We start from the raw sequence: 23,495 nt of genomic DNA, 5'->3' as shown, positions 1-23,495 counted from the left end.
TCCATGGCACATGTACCCATACTCTCTGAAAATGAGGCAGAACAGGCGGATTAGCTTTTGCGTCCCCTTCTCTCCAAACTGGGGGAACCTCTCTCATTGGATATTGTCGTACCTTTCTCCTGACTGCGGAATCAGGCTCAAACAGTCGCTGAGAAGGGAAACCGCTCCTAAACGCAAGTACCTTCGTAACTGCTTCCTCAATTCTGGGACCCACTATTGTCGTCCCTTTCGCAAACTCAGACTGGACATTTAGCAACTCTACGGGGACTGAACCCAAATCATTATCTGCCCATTCCTCACGGAGGAAAGTACACATTACATCAAACACATATCTTTGCTTGGGTGCTTCCCACTGCAGGAAAACATCCATAACTGACTCTAAATTATACCTCGAAACATTCTAAATCCACCTGCGAACCATGAGATCCAACACTGTCCGCTCTTCGGGACTAGGTAACTGACTACGCAGTTGTTTACGCGCAGAAACAGGGGTCATACTCAACGACCCAAAGAAAGGAGACAAAAGACCAGTAACAGTTTCGGCCATCCGTTGTCGAGCAGAAGGAGAAGCCGTCATAAGGACAGGAGACAAAGTATTTTGAGGCAAAGTAGCAGAAGTCAAAGGTAAAGGAGAGTAAGGCAAAGAAGGTCCAGGCAAAACTGATAGCAAAGTTTGCGGCCCCAGAGGAGGCGGAGCCGCAGGAGGTAGGACCAGCTGAAGAGGAGCCGGTGGGTGAGCAGGACCAGGAGGTGGAACAACTGGAGGTGGAGGAGGTGCCGTAGCGTTCTGTGCATAAGGGGGTGGTAATCTCAATAGATGTGACATTAAAGGGTCCTTTTCAGGGTCCTTTGTCGTCTTCTCAAGAAGAGGTGGCAATGCTGGATAGCATTTATCAATAGCCATATTATGTTGCCTATCTGATACCTCAATTGCTTTATCTTCTTCGTCTTCTTTAAACTGCTTGGCAGCTTGCATTATTGACAACCCCTTTTCTCTCTTATCTCTTTTAGCTTGTTTGATTTCTCGTTGTCTGGCTTCTTTACGCCAAAGGCGAAAGGAGTCAAACATTGCTGGCCGGGCTTTCTTTCTGAACAATTTCGTTTCTAAATTATCTAAAATCTCAGTATCAAAACTACCATATTGGGGCCATCGTAAAACCCCATCTTTCCTAGTATAGCGGACCCACACTTCATTAAACGTAATGGGGCCCACGCCGTGTTTAGAATAAAGCTCATAAGTCGGAGTTCCAACTGGAGGTATCGGACATGAATCCTCCAATCGGGAATCCCTGCTACAACCACAACAAAATATCCTCCTAATTTTGCTAAAACTAGGCATCTTCGCTCACTAATCTAGCTTAAAACTTCAAGGGATTATCTACAACGATAGTCTCGCAAATATACGAGTCCCTCGGCTTTGGAAATTGCAATACGCAAATCAAAGACCCAAAACTAAGTATTCAAAGAATCAAAAAACAAAGAACTAGGAGCGACCCACGTATACTTAACTAAGGTATCAGTCACGTCACCAGAAGGCCCGGCTTGCGTCTCGCCTTACAAAGCTGCACAAAGGGGGGTCCAAGACAGGGCGGCAGTCAGGGCAGCGGCCCTTCGTAGCCGTCTAGAAAGCGGGAAACCTCGCAGCAAAGACCTTCAGTCCACGTTCAACATACCGGGGTCGATGGAGTGGGGGCCCTTCTTCCGGAATTTCCTGACGAAGCTCCTCACGATCTTCAGGCTTGGACGCGTACCGCTTGATGTCGCCCCGCGTTCGGTGCCAACTGAAGAACCAGGTTATTTAAGACCCGGCGGCGCCAGGGGCACGCCCAAAGTCTTCGGGTTCACCTGTCTTAGAGTACAGAGACACGGGACTCTTCGTGGTGACGTCAAAGATCGATTTTATTGACTGCAGCCAGTAACAGAAGTCCTAGAAATCATCACGGTATGAGTTCTCAGGAGACTGCTCAATTTTACTAAGCAAGTCATCCCTTTTTATGCCAAAAATAACATTCCAGACAAATACCTAACATTTACGAGCTGTCCAATCACATGTATTCACACCAAAGGTATCGCATGACGGTAAAACCCACTTTTCAATTGCCCGGCCCATGATCAATCATCGGACAAAACCCAACATTCTTCTTTAGACAGGCCGAACGAACCCATAATAAAAGAGGCCACGACCCATATCATAAATAGACCATAAAGAAAGAAACAGAAACATGTAAGAGTAGGATAAGGCATATTTGTGTGTAATAAAACTTTACGATGTCCTGCGCTCTGATCTTAGTCTTGATCAGCTAGCGGGCAAGAACTGGCTCAGCAAGGTCGGCTTCAGGCAACGAGGTCAGTTCACTTTGGGTAATGTAAAAGTCAACACAAACCCCAGCTAAAGGACATGGGTCTTAAAAACTCACTCAGCCGCAGTCATCGGCCTATGTGAGGGCAACCACAAAATGGGTGCTTGCACAAAATGGAAACCAAGGTTCAGAACGGAATTTTCAAATACACTGTGAATCCTTGTGTGTAACATGGCGAAAACACTTGTACTTGCCGAACTCATTAGTTACGGTTCATTGTTACCAAAATCGTAACGGAACCATGACACTTAAAACACGGGTTCAGAATTCACGGAACCTCAACACACCACCCTGAGGTGTGGAGGGTCAGAGGGAGATAAACAGGAGAGAGGCACACACACCACCCTGAGGGGTGGAGGGTCAGAGGGTGTAGAAAGGTAGGGCTGAATTCGACCAAGAACCCTTCAGTATTTGCCCGGCGTTAGCCGCCTCTCATACCATTCAATATTACCAAATAAAGAGGCAGGCGCTGGAGACAGAAGGCAGGAAACAGGAGTTTATTCCGACGGAGCAGAACACGTCAAATCAGACAACAGGGTATCTTCTCGAGGTGCTCTAACCGCATCTCTGAGGCCTGGCCTCTTATACACAAGTTTATGGCTTTATTACATTTATGACATCAGTGGTATTGCTTTGAAGTACGAAAAAGGCATCTCTGGAATTCCCGGTTCAGGCCCGTTCTCACACATATCTACAGTAGGGGTCCCCACCAAAATCTCAGCATGATGGCTATCGCGCAGCTGGACATTCCGCTGGGAACAGGAATGCGGGCGATCGGTCGGATCTAAGGGTGTGGAGGCATTGATTAATCCCCGCTCCTTTGATGTGAGGCGAGGTCTTACTGGAGGGGGCAATAAACCGTATCTGTTGGGCTAGGTGATGGCCTGGGATCAGGCCAGACAGTCGGGCAGGGAGGAAGAGGTTATCAAAAGGGCCTGTTCTATGAATGAGATGAAAGAGTGAGGGGGTTCAGAACGGGATGTGGCCCGGGGACAGAGTCGCGCAGGAGGTGCGTTTATGGCCCAAGCAGGAGAGACCGGGGGCTGTCGGGGCGTGGGGGGTGCTTGCGAGGCCGGGGAGTGAGGGGGAGAGAGACGCGCAGGCTATTGGCAGTGGGCAGAGAGACCATGGCAATCAAAATGGCTGCTGCTTACGCGCACGTATGAATTTGAAAAGGACAAGATGGCACCGATAATGTTTACGCCACAATCCAGATTTTAACAGTCCTCCCTTTTCAACATATCTAGCCAGCTTGTCAATTTATGTCTATCCCCATTATATTACGTATTTCGATGTCATACAAAGCTTTCATGCGTTCAGCTTCGAAGTTCGGAGTCTTAGGGCAAATACAGTTAGAAAACAGTGAGCACAGAGGTGGCAAGCATTGAATACCCAGGCAGAGTCCACATATTACGACGATTGGTATCAGTACGATCATGAACAACCTCCATCCCCAGTCTTTTACAGCACTCCAGAACCAACTCCCAAGTGACCATCCGTCTTGTTCCTGATGAACTTCCGAGGAGAGTCTGTGGAGGTGTTCAATGGCTCTGTAGACTGATGGCGAATTGTCTGGTATGTAGGTACAACAGCTGGACCCGATGATACGGCATGCTCCTCCACGGTCCCCCAGAACCACATCTAGAACAAGGCGGTTTTGAAGAGCCACCAGACGGACCGCTTGAAGCTCGGCTGTATTGTTTGTGAGGATACCAGCTGTAATGTTCATCGTTGTTTCGACTGCCTGGGACAAATGCCGAATGGCGCGACTGTTCGCCATCGGACCCCAAAGTGGAACAAGTCCCTTTATTGCATCCAAGAATTGTGCTCCAGTGGAGTCGGCCTGCTCAATGTCCTTTGCTTGTTTTTGTCGGTGATGGTTTGCCGGAGCCACATAGGTCGGAGGAAGGATGAAGGCAATGTAGCAGGTACCTCCCCAGCCCTTTGGGAGCCAGGTGTAGGCTTTTGTACCGCAGACGAAGTACATGTTTGGTGAGGTGACAAAAGAGGGCAGGTCGGTTGAGTCCAAAGTTCTGGTGATGCGGCAAGAGCTGTGGCCCACCAGTTGTGTCCCATGGCCTGTGATGCATACAAGGCCCGAGACATTGACGACAGATAGGGCCACAGTCAGGGTGGCAGCCGTTCGTTTCCGGAGGTAGGAGAAGGTGGGTCTGGCTGGATTGTTGAATACTTGCATCTCCACCCTTTCTTTGGCGGGGATGTCCATGTGAACAGAAGCATTGGAGGATAGAGGGCAGAAGGGAGCAGCAGTTCTTCCGGTTTTGTTCAGCCAGACCCCATGATAAAAGTGCGACATAGTTCTGCTGAAAGTGGCATTGTCTCTGTAGCTCTCTTGCAAGAGGATCAGCCAAGCAAGGCAGGAACCATGAACAGAGAAAGGTGAAGGGATGAAGGGGATGGAATGTCCGGTGGCATGTGGTATCAACCCACAGATCCAGCAATTCGTGGCATTGGCAGCAAGGTTGTGTTGGTGCAGCAACTGTACGAAGGAGTTGTTCCAGAACTCCTTACGCCTTTCTTGGATTTGAGGTGAAAGAGAGACCAGGTAGTGTTCTTTCATGGTGGTAGGCTGGGCAGTCGTTAGAAATGTCTTATGAGCCGGTGCGTTCTCTTCCACGATCCAGAAGGTAGTCATGAGGAGGAGGCAAAAGAGAAGAGCGATAAAAAGAGCAATAGTCTTTGAGCTGTGCAACCTGTCAGTTTTCGGGTTTCTGTAGTGGGTCTTCGGATGTCCGGTTGCTTCCATCATCTTCGTATCGGGCGCTTCCATCATCTTCAAGGTGCTCGGTAGTGGGCAGAACCACAAACTTCGTTGGGCTTTTCTCCTGGCAGCCTTAGTAGTGTTAGGCCACCAGTCTGAGAATTGTAACTTAGTCAGTGGTCTGCTTAGCCGAAGCTCCCTTCTTTCGTCGCAGGTTATACCCTTCTCTGGATGGCACAGTGGGATCAGGGAATTCCACCAATTCGAGTGTCTCTGTCTCAGGGTAGCAGCTCAGGGATGGTTGGTCTTTGTTCAGGAGCTCTTCTTGGGTGGTCACGTCTTCGGTCGACGTCAGGGTTGGAGAGAATTTCTTGCAATGATGTGCATGCAGCCAATTTCGCTTCCCCTCCACTCGAAGAGCTGTTCGGGTGGTGATCAGGACTTGCCAGGGGCCCGTCCAGCGGGGTTCCAGACTCTTCTCCCGCTGGAAGTTCCGAATCAGGACGAAATCTCCAGGCTGGATGGTATGTCCGGGCCCCTGGAAGCATCGGGGATGGCCTGCAGCACCTGGTGATGAATAACAGACAGTGTTTTAGTTAGGTTATACAGATAGTCAGACATTAGGACGTCTGGGACGTCGTGAATAGATGTCGGTTTGGGTGCAGACCAGATACTCATGGGTCGGCCAAAAACAACCTCGTAAGGGGTCAAGTGGTGTTTGGTGGGGGTGGAACGCATTGACAGCAATGCCAGGGGAAGAGCGTCTGGCCATTTTAGTCCTGTGGTAGCCACTATTTTTGCCAGTTTTAGTTTCAATGTGGCGTTGTGTCGCTCGACCAGTCCAGCTGATTGGGGGTGAAAAACTACGTGGAACTTCTGTCGTACCCCCAGCCCCTTCAGGATAAGCTGGATAACCTCGGCTATGAAATGGGGGCCATTGTCACTCCATATAATACGACAAAGGCCGTAGCGAGGGAAGAACTCTTTCAGTAGTACTTTTGCAGTGGCAATGGCAGTGTTGTCACGCATCGGGTAGGCTTCCACCCATTTGCTAAAAGCGCATACAACAACAAGTACATACTTCAGTCCTTGACATCTCTCTAACTGGATATAGTCCATCTGTAGGACTTCAAATGGATGGTTGGGGGACCCCCAAACCTTCCCTGGGGTACGACAGTTCCTTTCCCAGGGTTGTGTTGCAGGCAGACTAGACATTGCTGGACTAATCGTTTGGCTGAGTCTGTAATTCTATCGTTATGCCAAACTCGGGAGACAAGTTCGGTCATAGGGGCAGATCCTATGTGTGCAGGGGAATGAGCCATCGTCAGTATGGGGATCAGGTACGAGTTGGGTAGCAACCATTTGTTCGTGTCTTTTGTCCACCAGCAGCCTTCATCGTCCTTTAATCCCACCCGTGCCCATTCAGTCAATTCTTGTGGTGAGCTGGCCATTTGGATGTCCCTAATAGTTTCCCTAGCGTCCGTCCATTTTTCTGCTTGTGACCTAGTCATGTACATGCGAGTCGTCGTCCTGTTCTCAGCTGTGGTTCGGGCAGTGATGTCGGCCAGTGCATTTCCCTGTCCACTGATGTCTGTCACCTTTTTGTGTGCTTGGCATTTGATTACGGCAAGTTGTTTGGGGAGGAGAACAGCTTCAGTCAGAGCGGAGACTAGATCTCCGTGCAGGATGGGTGTGCCATGAGATGTCAGAAATCCCCTCTCCTTCCATAAGAGCCCAAAATGATGAACCACCCCGAAGGCATACTGGCTGTCCGTGTAAATGTTTGCTGTCGTCCCCTTTGCTAGGATACATGCTCGTGTGAGGGCAATCAGTTCTGCCGCCTGGGCGGATCGCTGCGTGATGCGGGCGCTTTCAACTACAGTTCGGGCTGTGGTAACTGCATAGGGAGCTGAGGTGGTGCCGTCGGGGAGTTTAATGCAAGAGCCGTCTACCCATAGCTCTCCGTCAGGGTTTGGGAAGGCAGTGTCTCGGAGGTCAACTCTGCTCCTAGTCTGTTCGTCCGTGAGGGTCACACAGTCATGTATTGGGGGCACATCGGGATCGTTTTCAGGCAGAGGCAGCAAGGTGGCTGGGTTCAGTGTGGTGCATCGTTTCAACGTGATGTGAGGTGCGAGCAGTGTCAGTTCGTATCCAGTCAGTCGTGCGCTGGTCAGGTGTTGTGTCTTGGTCTGGTTCAGGAGAGTGTCAACAGCATGAGGCACTAGTACCGTGAGGGAATTCGAGAGTACGATTCCCTCACTTTGTCAGATAGAGACAGCAGCAGCGGCTACTGCTCGAAGGCAGGCAGGCAAAGCTCTTGCTACAGGGTCAAGAGTGGCAGAGAAATAGGCACATGGTCGTTGTTTGGGGCCAATGGACTGAGTCAGGACAGACAAAGCGCATCCCTCCCTTTCGTGAGTGTAGAGAGAGAAGGGTTTTGTATAATCAGGGGTTCCTAGGACTGGTGCTGAACAAAGGGCGTCTCGTAGTTCCTTGAAGGAGGATTGGCATTCAGGGGTCCAAGGGAGCGGAAAGGGGACATCTTTAGCCAGTAGGGAAAGTAGTGGTTTCACAATGAGGCTGAAATTTGGTAACCATTGTCGACAGAAGGAGGTGAGGCCTACCAAAGAGCGGACTTGCTTCGGGGTTTTAGGGATAGGGGTCTCTAGAATAGCCTGAATTCGATCGGGTGTGAGTTTTCTCCCATCTTTGGACAAGAGGTGGCCTTGGTAAGTGACTTGAGGTTGACAGAATTGCAACTTCTTCTTGGAGACCTTGTGGCCGTTTTCCGCGAGGAAGTGCAGGAGTTGGATGGTGGCTGTGACTGCGAGTAGAGTGGTGTCGGCCGCCAAAAGGATATCATCGACGTACTGTATCAATACCACTCCATCCGGCAACTGGACTGCATCCAGCTGTCTCTTGAGGGCCTGACTGTAGATGCTTGGACTTTCAGTGTAGCCCTCGGGTGCTCTGCAAAATCTATTTGAGCGGGATTTTAAAGTGAATCCGAAAAGGTAGCGGCTGTCTGAGTGGATGGGGATGGAGAAAAATGCGTTCTTGAGATCGATTACCGTGAAGGTGGTGGTAGTGGAAGGAATCAGAGTCAGAATGGTGGTGATGTCTGAGACTACAGGGTACTGAGGTACGACTACTTTGTTGACTTCTCGTAGGTCGATGATGAAGCGGTATGCTTTTTCATCTCCCTCACCCTGCTTCTTTACGATGGGTAGGATTGGGCTGTTGCAAACATTGCTAACTACTTCTTCTTCCACTCCTGCGTCTACCAGGGACTGGATGATTTTTACCAATGCCTTCTCGCCTTCGGGCGATATCCGATACTGTGGGAGTTTTGGGAGCACTGCGTCCTGTCGAACGGTTATGTGTACAGGGTCTATCATCATGCGCCCTACGTCCTAGTCAGTCTTTGCCCATAGGTACAGAGGTAGGGTGTCGAGTAAAGACAAGTCAGCGTCAGTGATGGAAAACATGCGTTGTGTGTGACAAGATCTGAGCAGCGTTGGGTTGTCGTACAGGATGACTCGAACTCCGTCTTGTGAACACCTAATAGTAGCTCGAAAATGTTTCAACAAGTCAAGTCCCATAATAGCGTCGGGGGTGTTGGAGGAGAGCAAAAACGTCGTGTTAGTAGTGTTATTGTCCAAGTTAAAAGAGATCGGTGTGGACAAGGTATTAGTGGAGGGCGTTCCATCAAAACCTATTGATGTCACATGTGAGCCAGACAAGGGTGCCCTGGGAATCAATTGTTTAGACAACGCGCTACGTGTTGCACCAGTATCTACCAGAAATGGAGACTTCGTACCTAGGACCTTAGCGGTGACATAAGGACCTTGCTGGTCAACATAGAGCTCGACTGGATCCCTTCCTTGCCCTTGGCAGTCCTATGCAAAGTCGTGGGCATTGTCGCAGTCAGACTGTTGGCACTGATTCTGTCGGGGACGGTCAAACATGTTCGGTCTGCCAGGTCTGTCATTGTTGGTGTCGTTTGAGTGCCCTCGTCCCTGTCCTCTATTTCTCGGCCCGCCCGCTACTTCTCTCGTGGCTTTATTTCTGAGTGCTTCTTGCAGCGCTGGACATTGAGATTTCCAATGGCCAAATCCTTTGCAAAACGCACACTGGTTCTCATCGAGGTCTGTTCGTGGAGCGCCGGGTGCGGGTGTGCGGTCTCTAGGGGGTGGATTTCTAGGAGCATTCGACTGGTAGTTCCCTCTATACTGTTCCCTTCCTATAGTCACCCCTTGCAACTGAGCAATCATTACCCTCTGTTTCAAGTCCTTTTTCTTTTTCTCAGTCGCTTGATCGTTCTCGTTCTTTTGTCGCTCATAGTATTGAGCCATCTGAAGGATAGCTGCGGGCTTGGAGGCCGCCCAACTACTCTCGCTAGTCTGTAGTTTCTGCGAGACTTCTGGTGTCAGGCCTTTCACATAGTTCTGGACAAACAAGTGATGTCCGGTTGCAGTGGTCATGTCCTGGCCGCTGTAATCGGAGAACACCGTTTCAAACCGGGAGAAGTATTCTGATATGTCTTCCTGGGGTTTCTGGCGACAGGCCGTTACTACCGACCAGTCCACCTTCCTTTCTGGGACTAAGGTTTTTAATTTCTGCACGATCTTATCTGGTAGGTCTAGAATGGCTTTCATAGGTTTCTGTCCCGGCTCTCGCTGTTTGTCTACATCACCGAGTTCGATCCAGGTATGTCTGAACAGCTCAAGTTGGTTGACTTTCCGGATTTGCTTCCACACATCAGCTGGCAGACATAACCCAAAAAACAAATCGATATCCGCTAGGGTCATAATCGTTGAACCCAAAGCGGTGGCTAATTCTGTATAGAAGGCTGTGGGGTTCTTTCGCAGATCAGGCAAGGACTTTCGGAAAGTCAGGATGTCTTGCCGATCCCATGGTTGGTAAACCCAGTTGTAAACTACCCTCCCTCTCGCATCTTGGTGCTTAATATCGTCGTGTGTTCCCTGTCCTCGTGGGGGGACCCAATAGGGAGTGGCCTCCTTTATGGGCATCATAGTGTCAATTTTTTCTACTCTGGCTTCAGTCGCTGCAGGAGTCGTGGTGTTAGTCTCTGGTTTCAGTTCCGTGAGGTGGCGGAAAACTTCAAGCGTACGCGTGAAGAGGTTCGCCACATCACACTCGCCTCCATCTCCGACATCAATTTTCCTATACAGAGTCGTTAGGTTTTTAGGGCCTTTTCCTTGGTATCGGTCCTCGTAGGCATTAAGGGTGTGGTAACAAAGGAGTACGACAAAGTGTTGTCTGTGGCTATTGGCATATGTATTGTACATATCCGTTATATAATCCTCACTTTCCTTTCGCACCACCAGTGTCTTTACAATCTTATCGATCCCAGCTCGTTCGTCCTTACTTAATCTATTCGATCTCGCGGGGTCTTTCCTCCCCGCTTCGGGATCACCTGAAGTTGCTGCTTGTGCTGCGCTGAGTGCAAGGGGTTCGGTCGGTGCAGAGGCCGTGAGGACCGAGGCTCCGGCACTACTCTCGCCTGTCGTTGGGGGTTGCGGGTGCTGTGCTAAGGGTTCGGAAGGGGCATATGGAGGGGGCATGTAGATGATCGGGGGACCTAGTAGTAAATTATCATTCGTTCGCTGTTTCGAAGGTAGCTCGGGGTAAAGTGGAGAGGGTGTCCTGACGGGACACTGGCCCGATGATTCGGAATCTTGTTTTAGCTTGGTTTCCTCTCTTTCTTTTATTTCTTCCTTCAATTTGTTAGCGGCTAGGTGAGCTGCTTTGCGTAATTCCTTTTCTAACCTGACCTAATTTCTCTTTTTCCGCTGTTCTGTTTCTTTGCGCCACATGCCGAAGCTATCGAGCATAGTGGGTGTTGTCTTATTGTTATAAAGGGCTGTTCCCAGTGCGTTTATTTTATCGTTATCAAAGGATCCTATCAGTGGCCACTGATTTTCTCGATCCTTTCTCGTGTATTTATGCCACAGCTTACTATAGGCCACGGCGACTAGTCCATATTTAGTAAACATGTCCTTATTAGGGGTGCCCTCCAGTGGAGCCGGATGGTTCACCTCTAATAAGCGGTCCGGGCTGAACCAACTACCAACGAACGGGGCGACGACAGTCATGACGGGTTACAAAGGAGACAAAAGTCTGCACTACCTATCCTTCACTATCCGCAAAGACTAAACAGAGTATTGCGACCCTGTGCTTATTTGTGAATAGAGAATAACCCGAAGAGAACCAATTCCGAACGATCAATGTTCGGATAAACAATCAATCAAATGAGGGATAAAAATAGGCACAACGGATTACAATGGGGGCAAAAGCCTGCGTTACCTATCCTTCACTATCTGCAAAGACTAAACAGAGTATTGCGACTCTGTGCTTGTTTGCAAATAGAGAATGATCCAAAGAGAACCAATTCCAACACAGTAAATGCTTGGATAACAATCAATCAAATGGAGAGGGAAGCAGGCACGACGGGTTACAATGGGGGCAAAGGCCTGCGTTACCTACCCTTCACTATCTGCAAAGAGAGAATACTCCTATTCTTCCCTGTTTGCAGACAGAGAATCTCTCAGAAACAATCAAATGAGTAATACTAGTATTTTCAAACAATCAAACAATCAATTCGCAATTCGTCGTGTTACACGACCTTACCCGGACCGCATGGACGGTTCTCGTCTTCCGCTTCCAGCGCCCGATCGTTCTCTATTCTCCTTAATTGCCGTGGCACTCCTGATGGTTCCCAGTCAGGACCGTAGATCACTCGAGAGAGGTCCGCTCAGAACCGGTGAAGTACGGATGATCGGCTGCCAGACGAGGGTCTATCGGGCAGGAGCTCCTCCCGATCGTTGCAGTTGTTCACACTGTCGTCGGGACCTCTCCCACTGGATCCACGTGTCGCTGATGGGCCCCACGTTTGGGACGCCAATTGTAGAAAGGTAGGGCCGAATTCGACCAAGAACCCTTCAGTATTTGCCCGGCGTTAGCCGCCTCTCATACCATTCAATATTACCAAACAAAGAGGCAGGCGCTGGAGACAGAAGGCAGGAAACAGGAGTTTATTCCGACGGAGCAGAACACGTCAAATCAGACAACAGGGTATCTTCTCGAGGTGCTCTAACCGCATCTCTGAGGCCTGGCCTCTTATACACAAGTTTATGGCTTTATTACATTTATGACATCAGTGATATTGCTTTGAAGTACGAAAAAGGCATCTCTGGAATTCCCGGTTCAGGCCCGTTCTCACACATATCTACAGTAGGGGTCCCCACCCAAATCTCAGCATGATGGCTATCGCGCAGCTGGACATTCCGCTGGGAACAGGAATGCGGGCGATCGGTCGGATCTAAGGGTGTGGAGGCATTGATTATCCCCGCTCCTTTGATGTGAGGCGAGGTCTTACTGGAGGGGGCAATAAACCGTATCTGTTGGGCTAGGTGATGGCCTGGGATCAGGCCGGACAATCGGGCAGGGAGGAAGAGGTTATCAAAAGGGCCTGTTCTATGAATGAGATGAAAGAGTGAGGGGGTTCAGCACGGGATGTGGCCCGGGGACAGGGTCGCGCTGGAGGTGCGTTTATGGCCCAAGCAGGAGAGACCGGGGGCTGTCGGGGCGCGGGGGGTGCTTGCGAGGCCGGGGAGTGAGGGGGAGAGAGACACGCAGGCTATTGGCAGTGGGCAGAGAGACCATGGCAATCAAAATGGCTGCTGCTTACGCGCACGTATGGATTTGAAAAGGACAAGATGGCGCCGATAATGTTTACGCCACAATCCAGATTTTAACAAGGGCAGGGCCAGACTGGCAATGCCAGGCACCGGGCAATCCCCCGGTAGGCTGCCAGGGGTGGGGGCCGTTTTCTTGTCCGGGGGCCGGTTTTGGGCTGGGGGCCGATTCTTTTGTACACACTTACTAGTACAGTAGTCACTGACTCACCACTACTGTACTCTGCTGCGCAGCGTTCGTCTGTGTGACTCACTTTCTCCTCGCTCCTCACTCCGTGCTAAAACTTCATCAATCTCTCCTGCTAATCAAATAATGCATGGAGTGCCAGTGCCATTTTAGGGGGTGAGCCGCGTGCAGCACGCAGATATCTCTGCCCGCCGCCGCATCTGCCTGGTTTCTTAGTCTTCTTCATTTCTCTCACCTTAGGGGGGGTGTGGGTGGGGCGGACACGGCTGTTGTTGACATGCGCAATAAAAAGTGAGCTTGATTTGACCCGCATTCCAGAGAACTAAGTCAGACGGCGAGAGAGGCCCGTTCCCATAATTTTATTATTTCTTGCCCTGGCCCTGGCCCCTGTCTGTCCCAGTGTCCCTGCTCCCGACTGTCTGCCGCCCGCCGCCCGCAGGTGAGTGTCATTTGTATTTTTGCACTGTGGACCGGGGTTAAACAAAAGATAAAGGCTGCCGTCGCCATCCCCCCCCCCCCCAATGCCCAGGACCGTCAGCCACTACAGCATACAAGAAACACACAGATTAAGGATAGACAATGCACACGTCATGTGTATAATGCTTTAAAAAGGAGAACAATTTAAAGGTGCTGAATCCGAGGCCATGTAATCATGACCACAGCACACAGAGGTAGAATGTACTATGCCTGTTTTCAGTTAAACTGGAAGAGTTGTGTAAATTAGAGCTGCGGCTGTATTTTCTTTTCTTTTGTTTGTTGCAGTTTTATATAGCGTGTACTCAACCCGAAGGTATGAAAGCGCTTTACATGAGGAGATTTAGGGCCAGATGTAGGTAATTTCGATTTACCGACTCTTAAATACCGACTCATACCGAATCGGTATTTAAGAGTCGGTAATTTGGAAGGAGGCAGATGTAGGTAAAAAATTACAGATTCTTGAAGCCCATACGAATCAATGGGAAATACAGATTCGGTATTTACAGAATCGGTAAATACCGAATCCTGGCAGGGGGAACGGGGTCTCACTTTGACACCCTGTAGCACCCCAAATGCAGGCTTGTGTGCCATGTGACACACATACATGCCCTAAGGGCATGTGTATGTATGTGTGTCACATGGCATAGGTGTACATGCACAGATGTGCATGTACACTGGAAATCGGTATTTTACCACCCAATTGGATTGGGTGGTAAAATAAGAAATCCTAAGGGCCTGTGGCACTGCAAACTGTGCCACCTACATATGGATTTACAGAGTCGGTATATTTACCGAATCGGAAAAATACCGAAGTGGTAAATTTACTGATTCGGTAAATATACAGATTCTGTAAATTCCGACCCACCTACATCTCAAAAGCCAAATACTGGTCAGTAACGGCCGTAATCTGCCGTTACCGACCGGTATTTGGCTACCTACATCTGGCCCTAAGTGATTTGCCCAGAATCACAGGATGCTTGAGTGTCCAGCCAAATTCAAAGCTGGTTCCCCACTACCACGATTGCCTCTGAACTGTGCTGTGCTACCTGCAGCTCATTTACTAATTCGGAGTTTCTGAGTCTGGTATGCTGGCAAATACTTTCAATAACATGCACAGTGACACAATAAACAAGGTGGCCGGCCCTCTTTATCAGCTGCAGCACTTCATAAATGTAAAAAAAGGGTTGTGTGTTAATGCAGACAAACTATTCCAAATAAAAAAAGCCCTTTATGTCCTTTGCAAAACAGGTTCACAAAACAATCAAAGAATGACGTTCATTCACTTGACAGGCTCTCTAAAATCTATCATAACATCTAATTTGCTTGGCACGTGTTGTTGACACTATCAGCTTCTAAATAGTGTGGTATATCCTTCTACCTAAGACGAATTCTTCGAAAGAGCAGGAAGTTGGTTACTTGTTTTTCGTAGTTTTTGTTTTGCAAACCGAATGTATTAGAGCCCTTTACTTGAGTCCCAGTCACATTACAAAAAAACACATTCATTTTTGGTGGGCACGGGGAGATGAAGTGATTGGCCCAGAATCACAGGGTGTTGAGCTGACACCAAGGCTCGAACCCGGTTCTCCAGCTCCAAAGTCGGCAACGCTGGCAGTTACGCCACATCCACTCCTTTGACACAACAATGATTGACATCCACTGGGAAACAGCAGATTTAAAGGTGCTGTCCAGGAAATGATGTCAAGATAGGTCTCACATCCCCATGAGACTTCAATAAACAAAACAGCATTCTAAAATGACTATGTACGGTTGGTGCAGGTTAGTGATGCGGACTGGATATATAAAAACGTGTTTTTTCCTTTTCCTTCGGTGGCCCGTTAAAACAGGCAAAAAAGCAGAATGGGAGTAGACAAAATGAAATGACAGAAGATGGTGATCTCTTAAAAGAGATTCGAGGTGGGAAATGCATGTTAACACTCAATTAAGGTCCAGCCTGGGCCTTGGCCTATATGTAATAAATGAAAGATGCTGAGTCCACTTAGTAGTTAAGATCCTTTATTGCAGGTTCCTTCCAGGTTAGACAGATAAGTTAAGTTATAAGGTAAACTATAGATAGACCCCACCAGGAGCTCGCTGTTGGTAGCTCAACCTTAGATGACCAACTGCCTCAATAGGGAATAGAAAGGTACAGATAGCTAGAGAGGCTCCTTGGCATTCTATGATGTCATAAGTATAATAGTATTGTCTAGCCAGAGAGGAACAGTGAAGATAGTATTTACTACACATCCTCTCTCTTTATGGATTAATAGCAGAACAAAGGAATGATCAGCAACAATACCTAATGTGTCTTAGACACAACTCTTTGGTGCAGAAGAATACTTCACTCGTAAACTGACAGCAGACTTTAAGCTGAAACACACGCCCTCGACGTAGGCTGTCCAGATGGATTTGGACACTGGTGGGGTCGGCGGGGCGTTACCTTAATTGTGAAATGAAGTGTCCTTGAAAGTCTTGAATTCTTTCCTATAGTTCCTTAAGTCTTTATCTCTAGATCACGCGTAGGTTCCTCCTTTTAAAAATCGTCGCCAAGTTGTAATAAATGAAAGATGCTGAGTCCACTTAGTAGTTAAGATCCTTTATTGCAGGTTCCTTCCAGGTTAGACAGATAAGTTAAGTTATAAGGTAAACTATAGATAGACCCCACCAGGAGCTCGCTGTTGGTAGCTCAACCTTAGATGACCAACTGCCTCAATAGGGAATAGAAAGGTACAGATAGCTAGAGAGGCTCCTTGGCATTCTATGATGTCATAAGTATAATAGTATTGTCTAGCCAGAGAGGAACAGTGAAGATAGTATTTACTACACTATACCTTTTTGTTTAATCCCCGGCCCGGTTCTGCGCAGCCAGCACAGGTGTACAGCGCACTAGTGCCCTGGACCCTGAGTCAGGATTTCACAAGAAAGGAGTTTGCGCTGTTAAATGCGCACTCGTGTGTTCACTGTTCAGCGGATGGTTCACTTCGAAAAGATGCAATCGGGCCACAGTGATGGTAACTGCAGTTCCCAGTGTGCAATCTGACAGAAGTTTTCGAAAGAGACTTGCTGTTTTATAATACCCAATTCTTGTGTGTTCTATTTCAATGTCTAAGGAACAGAATATCCAACTGAATAGTATTCGTATTTTTTGGCCTCAGAAAGCTGAAAAGGTTGGGTCTACCTTGCATCGATTCCAATCTGTAACAAATTAGGTGCACAGAGCTCTCTACAGAAGGCGCAGTGTTAGGCAAATGACATCACCAATCCTCTGATGACATCACAGAGTTGATCTCTGATCCCAGCCCAAGCCCTTCAACAGCCTCCTACTTGCTCCTAAGGGCCCAGGGGCAGCAAGGGCAAGATCAGATGTGGAAGCTAGAACTGCTACCTCAAACGGTGTGAGCGTGTGTCACACTACTGGCTTCCTTCACATGGTTGGGAAGAGCTGTTATCATAGTGCTAGACAAGGTGAGCTGGAAACTCTTGCACAGAGCAGCCTTCCAGCTTATGTGTGGAGGCTCTGCATTGCTGATGTCTATAAAGGGGGTTGCAACCTCCCTAGGAAATGAGTGGTAGCCTCTGAAGCTTTTGCTGGAGCTTTAGGGGAGAGAGAGGTCTGTGGCTCTAAGGCTACTCGCTAGCCAAAGCTCTCCTTGTTAATGCCCCCTCCTCCTCCTCTCTCTTATAGTGAAAAGTTTTTTAAATCATCAGGTATGGGGCACTTCACACACTAATAGGCCCTTTAAAACCCTCCTTAGTTTCTTTTCTGGTCCTGCCTTCTTCATTACCCCTGGTGCAGGCGTAGAAACCAACAAGGGCAGTGCCACCACGAGTACTCAAGGTCACTTTACCACCACTAACCAGTGCTAAAGTGCTTTGGCTCTTTCCTTTCAAACATGGTAAAATTGGCTTACACCGAATTGGAAATTTTAATGTTCTTGTAAGTCCCTAGAAATGTGGTTCTACATGTACCCAGGGACTGTACATTAAATTTTGCTAGTGGGCCTGCAACACCTATTGTTCCACCCACTTAAGTAGGCTATTTAAAGATGTGTCATGTCAAGGCCAGGGCCTTTGTGTTAATCTTTCATGCTTTCTGGCCAAGGTGCCATGCCATTTGAGACATTTCCATGCCTTCTGTCAGCCTGGTTGGTTATGTGTGATGTTTCCATGCTTTCTGGCCTAGGCGCTTAATTATGTGTGCTATTTCCATAGTTTCTGGCCTCAGTGATCTGTGCTTGCTCGCTACATACCAAGTGGGGGGCTGATCTCACTTTTACTTTGTTCTCTCTGATTCACTTCTTGTGTCTAATTTTCGTGCTCTCTGAACGAATGTCTATGGGTACATACGACTGGGTGGGTAACATGGTGCTCTTTAAGGTCATCATCTACTATTTACTGTGCTTTGAAAGTTGATACAATTGAATATGTAACGAAAATGTCCTGAAAAATTCACCATTTTGATCTGTCGTTTTCCAAAATTTTCTTGGGGGTAAAAACCCCCCCAAACCCGACTAGTAGCGGTGAGGCTCGCTCGCTTCGCTCGCTTGCTGTGCGCCGTACGGGGGCTGGTCTACCAAAATTTGCCAGGGCTGCTTTCAGTTCCCAGTCCGGCCAAACATGAGCGAGGCGCACACACCAGACTGAGGTGTGGAGGGTCAGAGGAGGATTAACAGGAGAGAGGCGCACACACCACCCTGAGGGGTGGAGGGTCAGAGGAGGGTAAACAGGAGAGAGGCGCACATAGCAGTCTGAGGGGTGGAGGGTCAGAGGAGGATAAACAGGTGAGAGGCGCGCACACCACCCTGAGGGGTGGAGGGTCAGAGGAAAATAAACAGGAGAGAGGCACACACACCACCCTGAGGGGTGGAGGTACGGAGGAAAATAAACAGGAGAGAGGCACAAACACCAGCCTGGGGTGTGGAGGGCCAGAGGGGGATAAACAGGAGAGAGGTGCAGAAACCACCCTGAGGGGTGGAGGGTCCGAGGAAAATAAACAGGAGAGAGGCGCACACACCACCCTGAGGGGTGGAGGGTGGACAGTAGCGAGGCGCACACATCACCCTGAGGGTTCGAGGGTCAGAGGAGGGTGGACAGGAGCGAGGCGCACACACCAGCCTGAAGGGTGGAGGGTTAGGAGGAGGGTGGACAGGAGAGAGGCGCACACATCAGCCTGAGGGGTGGAGGGTGGACAGGAGCGAGGCGCACACACCAGCCTGAAGGGTGGAGGGTTAGGAGGAGGGTGGACAGGAGAGAGGCGCACGCATCACCCTGAGGGGTGTAGGGTCAGAGGAGGATGGACCTGTGCGAGGCGCACACACCAGCCTGAGGGGTGGAGGGTCAGAGGAGGATAAACAGGAGAGAGGCGCACACACCACCCAGAGGGGTGGAGGGTCAGGGGAAGATAAACAGGAGAGAGGCGCACACACCACTCTGAGGGGTGGAGGGTCAGAGGAAAATAAACAGGAGAGAGGCACACACACCAGCCTGGGGTGTGGAAGGTCAGAGGAGGATAAACAGGAGAGAGGCGCACACACACCACCATGAGGGGTGGAGGGTCAGAGGAAAAAAAACAGGAGAGAGGCGCACACACCAGCCTGAGGGGTGGAGGGTCAGAGGAGGATAAACAGGAGAGAGGCGCACACACCACCCAGAGGGGTGGAGGGTCAGGGGAAGATAAACAGGAGAGAGGCACACACACCAGTCTGAGGGGTTGAGGGTCAGAGGAAAATAAACAGGAGAGAGGCACACACACCAGCCTGGGGTGTGGAGGGTCAGAGGAGGATAAACAGGAGAGAGGCACACACACCAACCTGAGGGGTGGAGGGTGGACAGGAGCGAGGAGCAGACATCACCCTGAGGGGTGGAGGGTCAGAGGAGGGTAGACGGGAGCGAGGCGCACACACACCAGCCTGAGGGGTGGAGGGTAGGAGGAGGGTGGACAGGAGAGAGGCGCACACGTCAGCCTGAGGGGTGGAGGGTCAGAGGAGGATAAACAGGAGAGAGGTGCACACACCACCCTGAGGGGTGGAGGGTCAGAGGGAGATAAATAGGAGAGAGGTGCACACAAGTGTGAGGGGTGGAGAGTCAGAGGAGGGTAAACAGGAGAGAGGTGCACACACCAGCCTGAGGTGTGGAGGGTCAGAGGAGGGTGGACAGGAGAGAGGCGCACACAAGTGTGAGGGGTGAAGAGTCAGAGGAGGGTAAACAGGAGAGAGGCATACACACCACCCTGAGGGGTTGCTGTTGGGGGGTTTGGGGGTTCACCACATTTCTGCAAGAGAATGGGTCAGAGGGAGATTAACTGGGAAAAGATGCACATACCAGCAACCTGGGAGGGTGGGGGTCGGGGGTTAGATGGTCAGAGGGAGGAAGAGTCTGCATAGCACCAGAAGAGGTGACACACATCAACCTGGGGGGAGTTGTGGGTGGGTTGAGGGTCAGAGGGCGTGAGGGGAGGTGCTCTTTAACAAGCCTGTGAGGAGGGGGCAGAGAGAGGGGAGGGGAGGCCGCCGTGACCGTATAGATATAAATATAATTCCAGAACCCAAGTCCTATAAAAAGACATGGGGGGGCAGACCAAGTTAGGCAGTATGCAAGTGACATCATGACGCGTGCCAGCCAAGGAAATGATGTCACGACACATGACATTTTATTTGGCATCACAGGAAGTGACCTCACTGGAAGTGACATCAAAAGAAGTGATATCAAATACTAAGATCTCACACATATGTTTATGAGGTGCATCATGAGTACATTTAACACCTTAACTGCTGCACAAATTCTGCCGCTGTGCAGGAGTTCTAATGAGTGGGCGGGGCGGCGTCGGCCAACGGATGTGCGCAGGACTAGCGAGGTAGTGCTCGCGATGGCCGTTGGCCGGCGCGAGCACAGAGGTGGTTAAGTGAGATTTGGAGACGAGGGTGTGCCAAAAATGTGGCGCAAAATTTGGGCCTCGATGAATACATTATTTTTAAACCCTGCCATAAAGAAATTGGCAACAGGAAAAGCATGGTAGTACAAGTTCTGCATAATTGCTTGGAAAGTCAGCATTTTAAAATATTTTATGGGGTTAAGGCATCTGCTGCAGAGGTGCTCATTAAACCATAGGGAATATTAATAATGATGAGATAACTTTGGCGCTTAACGCATTTGTTGGAGAGATCTGTGTTTTGTGTAGTCCCAAATTTGAATCAAAGTAGTACAGAAGATTATGTTGTGTCCTGCAAAACACAATCACCCACTGTTCCTGGGGGTGTTTGGGGAGTGTTGAACTTCTATTTTGTTGCTACCTCCTTCGGGTTTGTTATTCATGATATCGTAACACACATGGTGTGCATCTTATACAATGTTGTGAGCATAAATACGCAGATTAATTATGCAATATTGCTCTGATATGTGTATGTTATGGCATACGGCAACTGAAAATGCTATAAAATATGTTTAAAAAACGTTATCTGCAACACACATCATGTAACATGAAGATGACAGATTTTTATTCTATGTAGATAGGTAAGTGGATTACTCTTTTGGACACAGAGATCCTGTTGTTACTTGCAGTTCATACATTTTAATCCTTCTGGTTGACCACAGTGAGCTAAGAAAGGCATTTGACGCCTACACCAGGAAACACTCACTGTCTCATGTAACTCATCTTGTACTTTGATTTACACACTTACATGATTTATTTGGAATGGATAATGTGTACGTCATGTAACACTCTACATTGGGATGAGTAGCACTATAAAAGAAATAACATTATGCGAGGCAAGATGGCGGTCTGTCCGTAGACCGTGAAAGCGGCACCACATCTGAGCTCCACGCTCTAGGGGGAAAGTAAGAGAAGGAGAGCTATAGCTTTCGCTATATCACGCTATCTCAAGCTCCTGTTTTCTACAAGTTGGTCGGGAAAAGGGAAGAAAACTCCGTATGTTACTCCTCGAGTTTTACGAGTTTTTCGAGCAACTCCCAAATTCATCTAGTGTTCACTGTTTCGGTGTCAGTCTCAGCTGCAGCCAGTAACACAGATTCAGCACGGTGGGGTGGGACCCGCCCTCGACTCCGGACACCGCAGCAAAATTACCTACAACGCTCAGCATTCACAAACTTAACGAGCCAAAGCTACATTGTTTCTCACGATTGTTCCCTCGATCGCTTATCGGTGGGAATCCGCGCAACTGCTCCCCAGATTCAGACGCCCACTTGCGAAAATAATACAGAGGCGCCAGAACTCGAATCGGATCTTCTCAAAATTATGCCGGCGAAGACGGCTGCCTCTGCTGCTGCTACTAGAGCGCGTGTTGCGAAAGCTGCCCGAATACTCCGCAAAGAGGCTGAGCATCAGCAACATGATCAACTCGAGGAATTGTTTGACGATGTGGAAGGAGCTCACGCATTATCTAACTCTGGCAAATCCAAGACTAGAAAACAACAAGGTATTGCTGATCAAACTGCAAGACAGGACCTACATGCTGCCAGAAGGAAATTAAACTCAACCGGCGGTACTGTTCTGGATTTACTTCTTAAAAAAGGTTTGCAGTGCGGGCCCCAGAAAAATCTGATAAAAGAGACTACTAACGATATAATGACTAATTCACCTAATATAGAAAACAATGTTACCGTGAATCCCAATATGGTAGCAGAGCCTGAACTGGAGCAATCTTCGAGGACTACATCGAACCCTGTAACTGGAGATACCCTCGCTTCCATCTTTCCTATCTCCGCTTCAGGACAGCCCCTGCCAATGGACATCATAACTGTAAGTAACATTGAAGCAACAGTTCATACTCCTCTCCCTATTACACCTGATGTTCCGAGTGATACCGCACAGGTTCAAGAGCTGGAAGGACAATGTATGTCATTTTCAGGGGCTGGGGAAAATGTATTGGGGGTACAAACTGATCTAACCCCCCTTGGGGCAACCCAACCAACTCCGCTGTTGTTCACCGGGCTCCATACAACACCACTACCACTACCAGCTATATCAATTGGGCCTTCGAATACACCCCTTTCTCATCAATCTTTTGACAGTTCTGATGTGTTGGTTGGGAATCATATCTCAGATCTAATAACGCTAGAGGAGAGTTCCTCAAAGACTCACTTGTTAGAAGAGAAAGACAAAGAGCCAAGTGAGTTTTATTCCTTTTCCGATGAGAATGGTATTAATGTTCTGGATGAGTGGTCAGATGAAGCTGATTCTTTAGAGGGCTCAATAGATGCAGAATCTGAATCAGAACCAGTGCTCAGTTCTTATGATGATAGCTCTGATGAGCAAGCCTCACATGTCAATACGATTAGAGCCAAACCCAAACCTACAACTAGGATCACACAAAAGGGCCAAATTGAAAATCACACTGTCCCTAATTCATTGCCACATTCAGCTGGGATTCCAACTAACTCTAGCACTTCGGAGATATCTCAATCAGCAGTAGAGACTATCTTGCAGGCTATTGCAGCTCATAGGGAAGAGACAGCACTGGACAGTAAGAGATCCCGGGCTGCACTCCGTAAAATGCAAGGCGTTGTCAGGAAACTCTCTAAGTCCTGCAATTTGATAGGGGAAAGAGTTACTGAGATGGAAGCCAGGGTTGTGACAAATGAGAGAGAGACCACATTGAACGCCGAGCGAGTCAAACTTCAGGAAGCAGAACTCGTAGATATTTTAATGGAAATTGGAGGAATTTGAAATTCGGCAACGCCGGAATAACCTCCTCATTCTGGGTGTTCCGGAGAAACTGGAGGGGGCTGACACCTGAGCCTTTGTAGTTAAATTACTCAGGGAGTCCATTCCCGACCTTAAAAACTGGAACTTGGAAGCTGAAATCCAACGTGCCCACCGGATGCCTTTTAATATGCCTTCGAAACCGGGGATATATCCCAGAGCTATCCTAGTATATTTTGGACATTTTTTGGTAAGGCAGATAGTGGCGGATAAAGCTAGACCTGACCATAAGGTGCTTTACAATGACTTTTCCTATTTTTCAAGACCAGACTTTTGCCACGTTACTGTGGAGAGGCGTTGGCGGCTTCGTTCT

The sequence above is a fragment of the Lissotriton helveticus genome, chromosome 3_2 (genome assembly GCF_964261635.1).
Source record: "Lissotriton helveticus chromosome 3_2, aLisHel1.1, whole genome shotgun sequence".
NCBI lineage: Eukaryota > Metazoa > Chordata > Amphibia > Caudata > Salamandridae > Lissotriton > Lissotriton helveticus.
Note: the sequence above shows the minus strand (reverse complement) of the source record.